The sequence below is a fragment of the Nomascus leucogenys genome, chromosome 10 (assembly GCF_006542625.1).
Source record: "Nomascus leucogenys isolate Asia chromosome 10, Asia_NLE_v1, whole genome shotgun sequence".
In the NCBI taxonomy this organism is placed as follows: Eukaryota; Metazoa; Chordata; class Mammalia; order Primates; family Hylobatidae; genus Nomascus; species Nomascus leucogenys.
Genome location: NC_044390.1, coordinates 85597053 through 85614537, shown reverse-complemented (window position 1 = coordinate 85614537; position 17485 = coordinate 85597053).

The window sequence follows — 17485 nt, the reverse complement described above, 5'->3', positions numbered from 1 at the left end:
AGACCTGCCTTTCACCTTGCGCCATGATTGTGAGGCCTCCCCAGCCATGTGGAACTGTGAGTCCATTAAATCTTTTTCTTTATAAATTACCCAGTCTCAGGTATGTCTTTATCAGCAGCATAAAAATGGACTAATACACCAGGTCACCTGTAGACATTTCCTGTCCAAGGTTATGGCCTCTTGTGTCTCTCTACCTGAGTATGTTTTCTGCCACAGGGTGAACTAGAAGTGCCCAGGAGATAACATTTCCAAGAGTGACACTCAACCAATTATGAACGAGTATTGGCCAATAAATACGTTCCCCATTCTGAGACAACTCTGTGCTATTTTTCTAGTGTCCCTTAGAGCTGTTCTGTTCCATAGAGTTGTCACTAGCCACAAGGGGCTACTGAGCACTTGAAATGTGGCTAGTCCAAATTGACAAGAATAAAATAAAAATACACCAGATCTCAGAGACTTGGTATGAAAAAGAAATGTAAAATATCTCATTTATAATTTTATATTGATTACATGATGAAGTGATATTTTGGATATATTAGGCTAAATAAAATTTATAACTTCATCTATTTCATTTTATTTTTTAAATGTGGCCACTACAAAGTTTAGAATTAGGCTGGGTGCAGCGGTTCACGCCTGCAATCCCAGGACTTTGGGAGGCCGAGGCGGGCGGATCACTTGAGGTCAGGAGTTCAAGAACAGCCTGGCCAACATGGTGAAACCCCATCTCTACTAAAAATACAAAAATTAGCTGGGCGTGGTGGCAGGTGCCTGTAATCCCAGCTACTTGGGAGGCTGAGGCAGGAGAGCTGCTTGAACCTGAGAGGCAGAGGTTGCAGTGAGCTGAGATCGTGCCATTGCACTCCAGCCTTGGCAACAAGAGTGAAACTCCGTCTCAAAAAAAAGAAAAGAAAAAGAAAAACTTAGAATTACACGTGGCTTGAGTTTGTGGCTTCATTCTACAGTCATACACTGCATAACAACATAATATACTGACAGCCTGCATATACAACAGTGCTTCCATAAGGTTATGATACTGTATTTTTACCATACTTTTTGTAAGCTTAAGTATGTTTAGATATATAAATCTTTACCATTATAATTGCCTACAGTGATCAGTACGGTAACATGCTGTACAGGTTTGTAGCCTAGGAGCAAGAGGCTACTTCATATAGCTTAGGTGTGTAGTAGGCTGAACCCTCTAGGTTTGTGAGTGCAATGATGTTCATGCAATGACAAAATTGTCTAACAATGCATTTTTAAAATTATTTATTATTATTATTTTTTCAGACAGTCTCACTCTGTCATCCAGGCTGGAGTCCAGTGGCACAATCCTGGCTCACTGCAACCTCCACCTCCCAGGTATGAGTGATTCTCCTGACTCAGCCTCCCCAGTAGCTGAGATTACAGGCATGTGCCACCATACCCAGCTAATTTTTTTGTATTTTTAGTAGGGGTTTCACCATGTTGGTCAGCCGGGTCTCAAATTCCTGACCTCAAATGATCTACCCATCTCTGCCTCCCAAAGTGCTGGGATTACAGGCGTGAGCCCCTGCACCCATCCTAACAATGCATTTCTCATACTGTACCATCATGAAGCAGTGCATGACTATATTTCTGTTGGACAGACCTGTCTGAAAGGGACCCTGCAGAACTGTGCCCCGTTGCCCACAGGAGGTAACTCACTTTCTGTCACATCCTTTTCTGTCCTTCCTTTGCCTGTCTCACTTTCCTACTTCTTCACCAACTTAACGTCGGATCACCCCCCAAATCAATTAATAGAAACCAAACCTTGTCTTGAGGTATACTTTTTAGGGTAACCTGAACTAAGGAACAGATTTACTACGTACAGGAAATCATGTTAATATCTACCTTTCTTTATATTCAATTTGCTATGACCCTGTAGGGAGATAAAGACACTAACAGAGAAGAGGTTAAATACCAGATTTAAATAACAAAACAAGAGATGTGCATAATTACCTCTCAAATGAGTAGTAGAGAGAGCAAGTGCTAAGAGTTCAAAGGAGAAATGACATTAATATGGAATGGTATGGTTGGGGAAGGAGATTTCTGCTTGGCCCCACAAGATCTAACTGCTGTTTGCTTTGCTGCCAAAGGACGGTTGTGAAATGTAAAGCCTGGGCAAGGTCCTAGACTCAAGGAATGACTGGTGCCTAACATGAGCTGTGTGTTTTACGGGAAGTACACTTCAAATTGCAGTGTGTGTGTGTGTGTGTGTGTGTGTCTTGAGAGTAGGGGGGGATGCCAGACCTGATTCTCTTATTTCACTCATCCTACTTATAAACAAAGCTGACAGTTTTGGGAAACTGTCAGGGAAGTAGATGCAGCCTACTTCAGATAACCCAAACAAAACACACTTTCTAGAAAGGGATCAAACACTCTACTCCTTTCCCATCAGGACCATGCTCTTTGTGACTGAGATGAGCAACTGTAACTATTACCATAGGAAAGCAGCATGCGTTCTATGAGCATTACTGACCACTCACGATGGTCAGGCATTGTTAATAATAGCAGTGTAGAAAGCAAAGAGCAAATGCATTGTAGCTTTCAGGAAGAGGAAATAAACCCCTGCACTACCAGTCCTTGAAAATAGGCAGTCAATAAACCAAAAAAGGGCATAAAGGAAATAAAATGTCCAGAAGAAATGACATTTTGGCAGAATTATCCATTCTTTTCTAGTCCCCCCCGCCAACCCACACCCCTTTTTTTCTGAGACGGAGTCTCGCTCTTTCGCCCAGGCTGGAGTGCAGTGGCGCGATCTCGGCTCACTGCAAGCTCCGCCTCCCGGGTTCACGCCATTCTCCTGCCTCAGCCTCCCGAGTAGCTGGGGCTACAGGCGCCGGCCACCACGCCCGGCTAATTTTTTGTATTTTTTAGTAGAAACGGGGTTTCACCATGTTAGCCAGGATGGTCTCGTTCTCCTGACCTCGTGATCCACTGGCCTCGGCCTCCCAAAGTGCTGCGATTACAGGCGTGAGCCACCGCACCCGGCCTCTAGTCCCCTTTATAAGAGAGACAATTGTTTTAAAAATAAGAGTCCGGAGTTAGTTGGACTTTAAGAGAGTATACCAAGTAAAGTATTTCTCCTGCAGGAGAGCAAACTCGGAAAAGAACTGGTGATGGTGGTGCATTGTCCAAAGTACCCAGGGGCTTCTCGGTGAGACCAGCCAGAATTTGTATGTAATTCCTTAATAGCCTAATAGAGTTAACATTTTGCCCTCAATAAGCAGGTGGGCATCACAGTCTACACTGATGTACGTGCATGTTAAAAAGAGCTTTTCTTTCATTTCTTTTCATTTAAAATGTCCTATTCTGATTTAAAGTTAAGTTCCTTTAAAATACATAAAATCAGCTGGGCACGGTGGCTCAGGCCTGTAATCCCAGCACTTTGGGAGGCTGAGGCGGGTGGATCACATGAGATCGGAAGTTCAGGACCAGCCTGGCCAACATGGCGAAACCTCGTCTCCACTAAAAATACAAAAAAATTAGCCGGGCGTGGTGGTGGGCGCCTGTAGTCCCAGCTACTCGGGAGGCTGAGGCGGGAGAATGGCGTGAACCCGGGAGGCGGAGCTTGCAGTGAGCTGAGATTGCACCACTGCACTCCAGCCTGGGCGACAGAGCGAGACTCCGTCTCAAAAAAAAAAAAAAAAAATTAGCCGGAGGTGGTGTGTGGCATGCGCCTGTAGTCCCAGCTACTCGGGAGGCTGAGGCATGAGAATCACTTGAATCCTGGAGGCAGATGTTGCATTGAGCTGAGCTCACACCACTGCATGCCAGCCTGGGTGACACAGCGAGACTCTGTCTCAAAAAAAAAAAAAAAAAAAAATTACATAGAATCAAGGAATTAAGGTTTTTCTATCCATTCAGTTCAAATGGTTGTAAAGCACATTTATTTTATCTTGTTGACGAGGTTCTTTCTTATGCCCAACTGAAATCTCTCCTGATTGAATGCTCAAATTCAAATGTCTACAAAGATCAGATAGTAGAGCAAATGACTAAAATGGGACATTTAAAACAGTAAGTGACATGGCTTCAATGTGGGGAAGACAATAGGCATGATGGAGATGGGTAACAGGAGAGTGTGTGCTCTGTCTAAAGAAAGAAGCTTCCTCTAGTCCATTGTGTCCATGTGGGACAAGCCCAGTCTGGCAAGTTTATCTAATTACTCAAGAAAAGTTCAAAAATCTCTCCATTTTAAGCTTTTTAAATTAATTCAATTTCTTAAAATTCACTGCGTAAGCCCAAAAATCTCTGGGTTGGATCCCACCCACAGATTGCCACTGTGCTACCTCTGTTTAATGTAAACCCTCTTGTTCAAGGTTTCCTAAACATAGAGAATTAGAAGATGTGAAAACAGGTATTAGCTTTCCCACTTCACAGGTGGGGAAATTGAGGTGCAAAACAGGTAGGATTTGAAATTCATTAGAAGGGTTGATAATGTAACCCAAAACATCTGTTACCAAATACACTAAATGAAAAAACAAACATTAAATAATTAGACAGTTTGTGAGCACTTAGGAAAGGAATTCACTATACAGTAGCCCCCCTTATCCAAGGAGGATATATTCCAAGACCCCCAGTGGACGCCTGAAACTTGGTATGGTGCCAAACCCTGTATGTACTATGTTTTTTCATATATACATATTATAGTTTAAATAGGCACAGTAAGAAATTAACAATAAAAAAATAAAACAATTATAACAATATGCCAGCATTACTACTCTTGCATTTTGAGGTCATTATTAGAAGTAAAATAATGAACACCACCACTGCGATACCTCGATAGTCAATCTGATAACCAAGGTAGCTACTAAATTATTAATGGATGGGTAGTGTCTACAGTGTGGAGACGCTGGACAAAGAGATGATTCACTTCCTGGGCTGGAAGGCACAGGACAACTCAAGACTTCATCACGCTACTCAGCACAGTGCACAATTTAAAACTTATGAATGGTTTATTTCTGAAATTTTCCATGTAATATTTTTGGACCACGGCTAATAGTGGATAACTGAAACCGCAGAAGGCAAAACTGCAGATAAGGGGGGATTACTACAGAAAAAAATACAGCATGGATTGAGCACAGGACTTGGTACAGGGTAGGTACTCTATAAATGTATACTGTAAAAACTGCTGAATGAATGTCAGTTCAGCCACATATCATGGTTCTTTACCACAGCAGTGTGGTATAAAGTATTTTAAACCATACAAACTTTGAATTACACCAGCAAACATCTTATTAACTGTATGACATTCTCTCAGCCTCAGTTTCTTCATCTATAAAACAGGAACAATATCTAACCTAGCCATTTTTAAAGGAAGATCTGAGATAATGCACTGTACCACACATATATACAACTGTTATAATAGGTAGCTGGGCAGGTATGAGCAGGGCAAGAGAGGGCTCCCCCCACCCACCAGGAATGTCAGACGACCATCAGGTGATGGCTTGGCAGTTTCCTGATTGTCCAGCAGTTGTCACATGAAAATGATAATTGGTCACAACCGGCACCAGAGATTCCCAATAGAAAAAACACCTGAAATTTGTAATCAGCAGCTTTCAGGATTAAGCAAGTGGGCTCGAGCACTTGCATTAAGAGGCAAAATGGTGAAATATGACCTTCCAGGGGCATTTCACAGGAAAGGGGAAGAAAGCCTCAGGTGAGCATGCATACAACTGCTTAAACACACTGCGCATGCTCACCTCCCAAGTGCAAGGAGGGCATCGTGCATGTGGGAAGAATGAAAGGAAAGGGGTGAGAGGTGCTGGAAGTAGGCCAGCCTATAAAGTCCTAGGATCAAGGTTAAACAGGCACTTGACCTCCAAAGTGCCTGCTTGGGTGTCTTCCAAGTGTACTTTCCTTTCTTTCCTACTCTAGAGTTTTTTTAATAAACTTCCACTCCTGCTCTGAAATTTGCCTCAGACTCTTTTTCTGCCTTATGCCCCTCAGTCGAATTCTTTCTTCTGAGGAGGCAAGAATTGAGGTTGCTGCAGACCCCTACGGATTCACCACCAGTAACTTGGATATTTGCCATCCCTAACACAACTACATATATTGTACACTTATATAATTACATATTTATATAATCATTATTATAATTGACAGATTACTAGACTGGTAAGCCTGGAAAATATGGCAGAAAAAGACAATAAGGTTTAACAGAAAGGTCACAAGTCTTTACAACCAGTCCAAATTGAGTTGGAATGTAGTTCTATCACTTAGCAGCTCAGCTACTCTGGGTAAGTTACTTAAACTATTTAGTAATACCTACCCTTTCCTAGAGCTGCTGTAAAAAATAAAGATAATAATCAAGTATTTACCATAGGCCAGGCATTATGCCAAGCAATTCACTTACATTTTTGCTCACTTAATTTATGTAGGGTGCTTAGTACTGCCTGGACCATAAGTGCTCAACAAATAGGAGTGTTATTACTAGTATATCTGAATGGCAACAGGGTATTTAACATTGTTTGGGAGAATCAGTGAACAAAACGGAGAAAGGTAGACTGGAAAGAAGTATAATTAAGTGGGTTAGTAAATAAGTTTAATGTACATGGAGAAAATATCGGGTAAAGTTGAGGACCAAAAGAGGCTTAAGTGATAACTTAGAACCACATTAGGAAACATTCTGTAAAGGGTCAGATAGTAAATATTTTCAGTTTTGTGGGCCAATCTCTGTTGCAACTACTCAGCTCTGCCCTTGTAGTGCAAAAGCAGATATAAATAATGCACAAAGTAAGGGAAGTGGCTGTGTTCCAATAAAACTTTACAAAAACAGATGGTGAGCTAGATTTGGCCTGTGGGCCATAATTTGCTGACCCCTTGCTTGGAATAAAAAGACAATGACATGCAATAGAATAAACGTAAAGTGTGCTGTTCAGTTCAAGAAACCAACTGCACAAGCACTTAAACTCAGCATTTAAACAACCAGGGGGTGTGAGTTGTCCTGAGTTACCAAAACAAAAACAAAATTACTAAGGTTATTTTCATCACAAAAAAAAAAAAAACAAAATTCTACCCTAATCTGTTCTGAAAAGACCATGCATAAATCAGTTTTGGCTAAAACAATGTGAACTGAAGCCTGTTCAGCTGAGGCTGGGGATAAAAGACCCAACCAGAAACGGTGTGTATGTTTCATCTGGTGTGCTCCCCACTTCCCAGTCAATTCTTAGTGGCTTAAAGGAACATGCATGGAAAAGGACTGTGAGATCTCACATCTGAGCCTAGAGGAAATGAGGGCCATGATTAATTACTAATGTCTGCCATGGGTACAAGGGGGAAGAGTAGTGGCAAGTGTGCCACATAATTGCCATCCTTAAAAGCCATATCGCATGAAGGATAAGCAGTAAACAAACGAAATTTGTTGCCCCACATAAGTTGTATAATTCAAAATACAATTATCTTTAAGACAGGAAGACACTTTCTAAATATTAATCTAATCTCACTAATGGACATGGCAAATCCAAAATAGCTTTTATTACAGTAGCAGCAGGGGGTCTGACTCGGTCACCTCTGAATATTCTTCCCAGCACTGCACGAGACTGTGATTTTTCAGAAGGCCTCATTGTGCTATCACAGCTGTGTTCCAGGTGGCTTAGTCTTCCCAACAGCTTTGCTTTGAAGACGTCATGAATATTTAAATATACTTTAGGCTACACATTTTTCATGCTTCTCAATTCACCCACAGTCCAAAGGTGGGTTTTGTTTGGCAAGAGGCTTATTTTTGAGATATGCATATAAATCCACAGGCATTGTGTTATATATACACATTCAGACCTTCAAGGTGCATGTATGTAAATTCCTTTTCTTAAATCTTGACACTCAGCTCTGAAATCAAAGCCTGTAGCTAAAGGCCATTGACGTAACTTCAGGCACAAGTCAGCATCTTTGCAATTAGTAAGGATGTACTGATTATTTGGAAATGACCTACTAATGTTCCCACTGTAGTTATTCAGGACCATGACCTCAGAACCACAGTGACTATGAGATAGTCAATGAATCACAGAAAGTCCCAAAGAGAGGTGGGAGCAGGTGTGGCATGAACAGCTGAGGTAAAAAGTGTTGGTTAAGCCAGGCATGGTGGCTCATGCCTGTAATCCCAACACTTTAAGAGGCTGAGGTGGGCAGATCACTTGAAGTCAGGAATCCAAGAACAGCCTGACCAACACGGTGAAACCCCATCTCTACTAAAAATATAAAAATTAGCCAGGTGTGGTGGTAGGTACCTGTAATCTCAGCTACTTGGGAGGCTGAGGCAGGAGAATTGCTTGAACCTGGGAGGCAGAGGTTGCAGTGAGCCGAGATCGCACCATTGCACTCCAGCCTGGGCAACAAAGAGCAAAACTTCACCTCAAAAAAAAAAAAAAAAAAAAAAAAAGGCCGGGCGCGGTGGCTCACACTTGTAATCCCAGCACTTTGGGAGGCCGAGGCGGGCAGATCATGAGGTCAGGAGATCGAGAACACGGTGAAACCCTGTCTCTACTAAAAATACAAAAAATTAGCTGGGCGTGGTGGCGGGCGCCTGTAGTCCCAGCTACTCAGAGAGGCTGAGGCAGGAGAATGGCGTGAACCCGGGAGGCGGAGCTTGCAGTGAGCCGAGATCACGCCACTGCACTCCAGCCTGGGTGACGGAGCGAGACTCCGTGTCAAAAAAAAAAAAAAAAAAAAAAAAAAAGTGTTGGTTAAATATACATATCTGTTTTCCCCTTTTCCATGAAATCCCACAAAAAAGGTGTTTTTTGTTTGTTTAGAATTAAACCCAATAGAATAAAGAAATTAGAGAGAAAAAAATTGTAGAAGCTGAATGTAAATTTAAAAAACACAGCTTCATCTTAGGCGGACAGTGGAGAAAACTGAGAATCATAGATTAGCAGCACCAGGGACCTCTAGACATGGAAGGGGAAGCAAAGGGCTGGTTGAAATTCAGTTTAAAAGGCTCTCAGGTCCCTAGTTCCCTACTTCACACAGCAAAATTGCCAGGATCCTAACCCGGCAAAATACTGGAGGTTTCTTCTGTAGAGAGAGTAAAATAAAGAGTCTCTGGATTAAAGAACTCTAAAATAGGATACTATTGTTTAAAAAGAAGGAGGGGATAAAAATCAGGTAACAAAAATAGCTCTTAGAAAAAAATTGTAAATGCAAGAACAAAGGTAAAACTCAGTAGAAGGGTTAGAAAATAAAATTTAGAAAATCTCCCAGAATGTAGAGTAAAAAGACCAAGAGATGGAAGAGATAAAAGAAAATATGAAGACTGTTATAGGAAGTATAAAATCCAAGTAACAGAAATTTCTGCATGCAAGAACAGAGAAAATGTAATTATCCATTACATTAGTTATCCAGTGCTGCATAGCAAATTGGCCCAATTACTCAGCAGCTTATAATAACAATTTTTTTTATCTTACCCAATTTCTGAGGGTCAGGAATCTGGGAGCAGCCTACTAGGATAGTTCTGGCTCAGGGTCTCCTGTGAAGTTGCAGTCACGTTGTTGGCAACGGCTGCAGTTTCATCTGAAGGCTTGACTAGGGCTAGAGAATCCACTTTCAAAGTGACTCACTCACAGGGCTTCAAGAAGCCTCAGTTACCAGCTGGATATTGGCAGAAGTCCTCAGTTTCTTGCCACACGGGCCTCCCATAAGGCTGGTCAACATGGTCACTGGCATTTCCCAAAGCAAGTGATCCAAGACTGCACTATCTTTCATACCCCAATCTCAGAAGTGACATACTATCATTTATGCTGTAGGCTACTGGTCACAGAGGTCAACCCTGGTCCAATATAAGGGTAAACTGCACAAGGGTGTGACTACCAGACACAAGATCACTGGAAGCCATTTGGAGGCTGGCTATCACATTATATATATATTTCTCCCCCAGAATATAAGGGCATACATTTTCAGAATTGAAAAACCCTCATAAGCACTGATTCTCCCCAGATGATAAAAAGAAAGAAAGACCTCCTAACTGCTTAACATAGTGGGCCCACACCAAGGCCCATCATCATGAAACTTCAAAACACTAAGAATGCTGTGAGCTTCCAGAGATGTTAAGAAGTCATCTAGAAGAATCAATAATCAGAATAATTCCGACTTCTCAAGGGCAACATTGGAAGCTAAAAGCAGTAAGACAATGTCTTCAAAATCTTGAAGAAAAATGTCCAGACTAGAATTAAACCCACCAAAATAAAGCGCATTGCAGGAGAAACAACCAAATTTTAGTGGATGGAAAGTAGATTAAACACAGACATGCAAACATCTGCATCTTAAGACTGACAATGGAGAATGCCAACAATAATGAATGAACAGCACGAGGAAATGAAATGAAAATGAAGGAAAGGGTGGGGTGGTTAAAATATACTTTAAGTGCCAAGTACTTAGAAGAACAGAATGAAAGTCTTTTCAATCCTGCTTGGAAAGTGGCTGGAAATGTGCTTTAACAAAATGGGGGAGTAAAGTAGAGAAACAGGAAGACAAACAAAAGATGAAAGATTCGAACCCGAAGAAGGGATAGGGGAGCTCCGGCATGGTGGTGCAGGAACTCCAGAGTGACAGCTGTGTGCCATGCCAGGAGGAACCAGTCCAGTGCGGAGCGGGTTGGGGTCCTCAAGGAGGAAGCTTTTTCAAGGTAACAAAATTGATGGAATACCTGGTGCATCAGAATGCCTTAGGGGGAGAATCTGGGCACTTGGTGAAGAGTTTAAGGTCGAATTAGTAATAAGTACCTAGAAAACTAAGCAAACAAAAAGAAAAAAAAGGACAGTTACTAACTCCTGGGGGGAAAAGCTGTCAAGGAAAGATAAAGCAATCATAGTGTACAACACAGCTCAGCTGCGACTAGCATTTACATAGTCATAATAACATAAATGTTAAATACTGACCTAATGAAAATCCTGAAATAACTATATTGGGAGAGCGAAGGATGACCCCACAGTGGGAATTTAGTAGATAATGCCTGCAGCTGAAATAATCTAGCTTTAATAATAAGCAGACTATTTAGAAACACACACTAGATGCCAAAATAATCAGCTAAAAGAGATAATCAGCCAAGAGAGATAAAATAATCTCTGGGAGGGGGAAATAAAGCAGAGGGCAGGGGGCTACTCTGTTTTGTGGCCAACTCTGTGGAACCTTTTGACTTTCTGGATAGCCTTCATATTACTATGATTTTAGAAAGATATTGATATCCTGCAATGAGAAGTAGGAGGCAGTAGCTAACCATTCCTTCATTCAGCAAGCACTCAGTGGGCACCTACAATGTACTTGCGTTGGGAGATCTGGAGCAAAAACAAAAAGACCCAGTCCCTGTCCTCTCTGGCTCACAATCCAGTGGGTATCTCCACACACCCAGAGAAGCAGCAATTCAAACCCTTCTCTAGTGAGAAGGTTAACAAGATGAAAACACATGGCTGGAAATCTGCTTGTCTTGAACTAGTCAAGCCACTTGACTAGTGGCTTCTGTTGGCCTTCCCTGGATGGCGTACCCTTGGAAGTTCACGATGGGCTTATCCTTGAGGAACAACGGGACCTGCCCGAGCAGGTGGGGCAGGAGTTGGGGTAGGCAATCCCTGCGATAACCATGCCCACCTGGCACGGGCATGGTGTGCGCTACATTTTCTGTTTGTTTGGTTTTTGGGATGGGGTCTCACTGTGTTTCCCAAACTGGAGTGCAGCGGTGCGATCATGGCTCACTGCAGCCTCGACCTCCCAGGCTCAAGCAATCCTCCCACCCCAGGCCCTGAGTGGCTAGGACTACAGGCACACACCACCACGCCTGGATAATTTTCGTAGATACAGCATTTCATCATGTTGCCCAGCCTGGTCTCAAACTCCTGGGCTCAAGTGATCCTCCCACCTCAGCCTCTCAAAGTGCTGGGGTTATAGGTGTGAGCCACCACACCTGGCCAGGTTATATTTTCTAAAGCACTCAAGTGACCTACAGAGTTTGTTTGAAGCACAATAGTTACTGTATTGTTTTGCTTGCACAACTTCATTTAATCTTGACAATAAACCTTACTATTATTAGTCCCACTTTCTAGATGAGGAAACTGGAGCCCCGAGAGGTTATGTGATTTGCCTAAATTCACACAGCTTGTAAGCAGCAGAGTTCAATCCAAATTCAAACCTGTCTCAAGCCCCTGCCTCTGAGTCTCACAACTGGATTTCTTTTCTCCACTTAGATTGTTGAATTGAGAGTTGCAAGAACTGAGTTCTAGCTTCTGCTCTACCCTTAATCAGCTGTGTGATCTCAGGCAAGTTCCTTCCCTTCTTGGCATCTGTTTCCAGAAGCGAAAAATGGAAGGGGTTGGCTAAGATGACAACTAAGGGTCCTTTATGCTTTGGCCATCTACGTTAGGATGAAGGAAGCCAAAGGGGAAAGGAAACATGTGAACGTGGTGCAGAGGTGAACACTTCCCTTCTCAAGCCTCACTTTCATCATCTGTAAAACGGGAATCATGAAGACACACATCACAGGGCAGTTTGGTATATTAAATACAATAATGTATAAAAAGTACTTAGCCCTCACCCAAACACATCATAAGTGCTCAATAAATTTGAGCCCTTATTCCTTCCTAATATGCCTGCAGGGCTCCACCAAGCTTGAATTCCCATAAGCTTTCACTTCTGGGAAGGTCAAAGGACCATGTTTGAGAGAAGAGGACTGATCAAAGTAGGAGAAAGGGAGTCAGGTAAAATTACTGTCTAACAGGAATGTGTGCTGTTGCCCTTTATTGGTTTTACATATGAGTTAGTTTATGAATACTTTCAGGAGCATGTAAGTGTGAAATGGGAAGGCGTCACTGCAGGTCAGCCACAAGCCACCGCACTGGCGACAGAAAGGGGAAGAAGAGCAAGCAGGGCGGGCACAGTGGGGAGAAGAAAGGAGAGAGGCAGAAAGGAAAGGAAGGCGAGTCCTCGATGGGAAAGGGCAAAAAGATAACCAAATAGGGAGCAAACTGGTTTTAGAGTTCGAGGCTCGTGGCCAGGTGCGGTGGCTCACACATGTAATCCCAGCACTTTGGGAGACCGAGGCGGGTGGATCATGAGGTCAGGAGTTCAAGACCAGCCTGTCCAACACAGTGAAACCCCGTCTCTACTAAAAATACAAACATTAGCTGGGTGTGGTGGCAGGCACCTGTAATCCCAGCTACTCAGGAGGCTGAGGCAGGAGAATCGCTTGAACCTGGGAGAGGCGGAGGTTGCAGTGAGCCAAGATTGTGCCACTGCACTCCAGCCTGGGCAACAGAGCGAGACTCTGTCTCAAAAAAAAAAAAGAAAAAGAAAAAAGTTCAAGGCTTGTGATAATATGGTAAACACACGCTACTATTTGACTTTAAACATGGCTCATATCCACTTGTCTTTTTGCTCAAGCCATTTCCTCTGTATGGAATTCCCATTCCTGGTTGTAGACACTGCTCAAGGCCTGCCTAGCTTTCTCTGAATCCCCCAAAAGAGCCTAGAACACTACCTAACATGCAGTAAAATTCAATAAATGGTTTTTCAATTGAATGCAATGACGAATGTGTTCCTCAAGCTTACGATTATTTACTATTTCAAGTAGATGAAGAAACACTCCAAACAATTGGCTGCAGGTGACCAAAAGATGATCATAGCAGAGTTCCCTGTCTTGTTTGGGGTAAGAGTGAAGGTCTCCAGGGACCCGTTCTGTGGTGGAAACACTTTATTCCAATAATAAAGTCCCAGTGTGCCTGGGACTTTCTGGTTTTAGTCCTGAAAGTCTCACATCCCAGGAGCTGTCCACTATGCTTTCCAGCACCCAGCCCGGCATAAAGAGGTCCTCAAATGATTGTCCCAACCATATTCCAGCTGTAGTACTGACTATAGCCCTAAGACCACAGGAAATTCATTTAACATCTCTGGGCTGCAGCTGTTTCATCTTCAAATGAAGGGCTCAAACTAAATCAGGAACACTAAATGGACTCCCTTGCTCACAGCAGAAAAAATGGATTGGGCCACTGTTTCTTGCTATACCGGAACTTGGGCCTCCGAGTCCTTCTCACCCCTGCACCTGGGGCAGTCCCCACCCATTTGTAGGAGGTGATGCTGAGCATGGTCTCTAAAGCCAGCAGCTTTACCTTCATAGTCTGCTGTTAGCTGAAGTAGCTTTCCTGAAATGGTTCTGATCACTTAGGATCTGGTAGTCAGACTAGCATCCAAAGACAGACATATACAAATGGCCACAGCATCTGCAATAGTAGGGACAGTCTCCACAGACTAGCAGTAACCATGTCCAACCTTGTGTTATGTACTCCTCACAGTACAGCATGGTGAATGAAGGCAGGGACTCTAGAGAGACTGCTTGGGCTCAGAATCCTGGCTTGCCATTTACTGGCTGTGTGACCTTGAGCAAGTTACTTAACCTCTCTGTTTCCCAATTTCCTCAATTACAAAACGAGGACTATAATTGTAGCTACCTCATAGGGTTGTTACAAGGATTCAATGAGTTAACAAAATCCTTAGCACAGTAGGTGCTATGTTTTAAACATTTTTTAAAATTTTATTCCTACCAGAAGGAAATTGGGGCTGTTAATATTATTAGAATCCTCAAAAACATATCTGAAGTAGGTATGATTTAGCAAATGAGGAAACTGAGGTTCAAAGAAATTAAGTTGCCCAAGGTCACACCTAGCCAGCTTAACAGTAAAGCCAGATTCAAATCCTGATTCCAAAGCTTTTGTTCTTAGCCATAATGCCACCCTACATCTCAGTAAACACTCAAACACTTATGAAAATAATCGGTGGTGAAATAAAGGGGATTCCTGGTTACCTGCAGGGGCTTGCTAACCTGTACTGTACTCCTGCGTTCAGTATCTGCTTGTTCCGTACCGGTGTTGCTGACTCCCAGGACTTGGGGCATTGTTTTCCTGACTGGCTCTGGGAATGCCACACTGTACCCCCTGCCTGTCCACACCACTGGCAGAGAGAGGTGATTCCAACAGATTTGAGCATCAGCCTACGGAAAAACACAACACACTGCTAAGTCTCTGACTTCTGAAAAATATGAAAGCATCTTTAAGATTTGGGTTATTGGTCTTCTCGTATCAGTAAAGTGAGTATTTTATAGATCTGTATCTTTCAGGGAACCGAGTAAACACAGATTAGAAAAAAATGAGTAAAGGGATTAAGCATTTCATAAGTGTTTGAGTGTTTACTGAGATGTAGGGTGGCATTATGGCTAAGAACAAAAGCTTTGGAATCAGGATTTGAATCTGGCTTTACTGTTAAGCTGGCTAGGTGTGACCTTGGGCAACTTAATTTCTTTGAACCTCAGTTTCCTCATTTGCTAAATCATACCTACTTCAGATGTTTTTGAGGATTCTAATAATATTAACAGCCCCAATTTCCTCTACCTATGCTGTCTCTCATCTACCTCTCTCCTCTAGGGATCCTCCTAAATCTACCTTTTTGTCTTAATAATCAGTTATTCACAAAAATATCTATTCTGGTAAACACCAAAGTTCCTAAAGCAAATGTATTCCTCACCATATTATGTCCAAAGGGAGTGAAATGATGTTTCTAGTTCATTCCATCTGGTGCTTTTTAAAAGCAGGAAAAGTGCTTGGCCTTCCCAAGGATGGGGCTTAGAGTTTCTCAAATGATAGTGAAAGAGTCCAGAAATTGGTTCTACTCCTGCCTCTGCCCAAAGACTGCACACTCCTTGTTTGGTTGGTAAGCAGGTCACCAATTAGAACTGAGCAGTTTCGGGGCAAGGTGACATGGAGCTGAGGTATTCTTCCATTAAAGTGCCTCTACAGGAGGGCATGCCATGGAAAGGTCCAGTGACATCAGAGCATCAAGATGCAGAAGGCCCAACTCCACACCGACATTTTTAGAAACCAATTCAATGGCTCCAACTCCATAGATGATAAGGCAGGGAAGGAGGAAGTGATCTGAAAAAATACCGATACATGTTTTTGCCCAAAGGCTCTCTTGTAGCTTATTGGATAAAGCAGTTCTCATCACGACCAATGAGCTGTTTCCATTCCTTTTTAGGATGGTTATACTCATGCAGGATCAAAAGAAAACAAGCTCTTGGCTGGTCACCGTGACTCTCAACTATATTGCCGAGAGAGAAACCCACAGTTATCAGGCAGGGGAAAGGGTCCTGGCAAATAATAGTGTTTGTACTTCTAGCATTTTGCTCTGGGAGCATGTGGGTATAGGAGGTGAAGGCAGCTTATATATTAAAAAAAAAAACAACAAAAAACCTCCAGGGAAACCCTGAAGAAAGGCAGAAATGTTGAATGTAATTTTAACAGATTAAGATGGGGAACGACTGCAAAGTGTAGTGGTTACAGGAAACCTGGCTTGGAAACTTTAAATCCAGACTGTTATGTACTGTGTGACCTTGGAGAATCACCTCCTCTAATTCAAGGAGTCTGCTTCCTTCTTTAAAAACTGGTGAGATGCTTCATGGGTGACCAAAATAATAATTAAATACTGGTGAGAGCAACAGTGTACTCTCCTTAATTTATTATGAGGCTTAAATGAGGGAACACAAGGGAAGGGGCCAGCACCCAGAACATGCACTATTACTCACCAGTTTGCCTTGGCACATCATACCCTAATATCATTTGCTAACATTTACAGAGTATTTACGTACGAGGCACAGTGCTGAGCTCTGGGTTTCTAGAATTAAGTCAAGGCTTAGACTGAGCCAGCCTTAAATTTGGGAGTTAGTACTCTTTCACAGATTGTGAAGATTAGTGAGAAAGGGCCTCCCATGAGGGGTTTAGTACAGTGCCTGGCATATACAAAGTACTCAGGAAAAGGCAGACTATGACATCAAGGGCAAGCCCCACTTGCCTTGGGAACAATGGGGAGGGTGAGCAGGTTGACCTGAATCTGTTTTTCCCCTCCCCATTTAGTCATATCCTTTGTTGCCAGTTCTTTGCATTCCTGGTCAATCCCTAGCCTATACCAGGTACCTGTCTCTTCTAGAACAACCATGGAAGGAAGCAGCTCAAGAGCTTGAAGGTTAAGGTACTTAAAATAGAGAAAACTAGTCGGGAGGAGTAGCTGAAAGTCTAAGGGGCTTGTGGGGTCTGGGAATGTTATTTCTTGATCTGGATGCTATAATAGTTACATGGATGAATTCACTTTGAGAGATTTCAACAACTTCTATGATTAAAACGTGCACATTTCTGTCTGTTATAATTCAAACATTTTAAAAACAGGAACCACCCCTCTCCATCATCTAAAGCATAAAGCAGTCTTTCCCAAAGGGGTGCCATAACTGGGTCACAGGTCAGTCACCTGTGGCAGCACGCAGGCTTGTTGGCTGACCCCGGGCGCAGTACAAATACCATCACTGTTTGGTTGATTGGCAGGTACTATCTCAAAAGCCAGGAACAATATCCTCCTTAATCATGCACCAAATGAACAATATCCTCAATCACAAGTTTATTTCAAGGTTGTTCTTCCACCCAAGATCCATTTTATTCACTTGATTTTT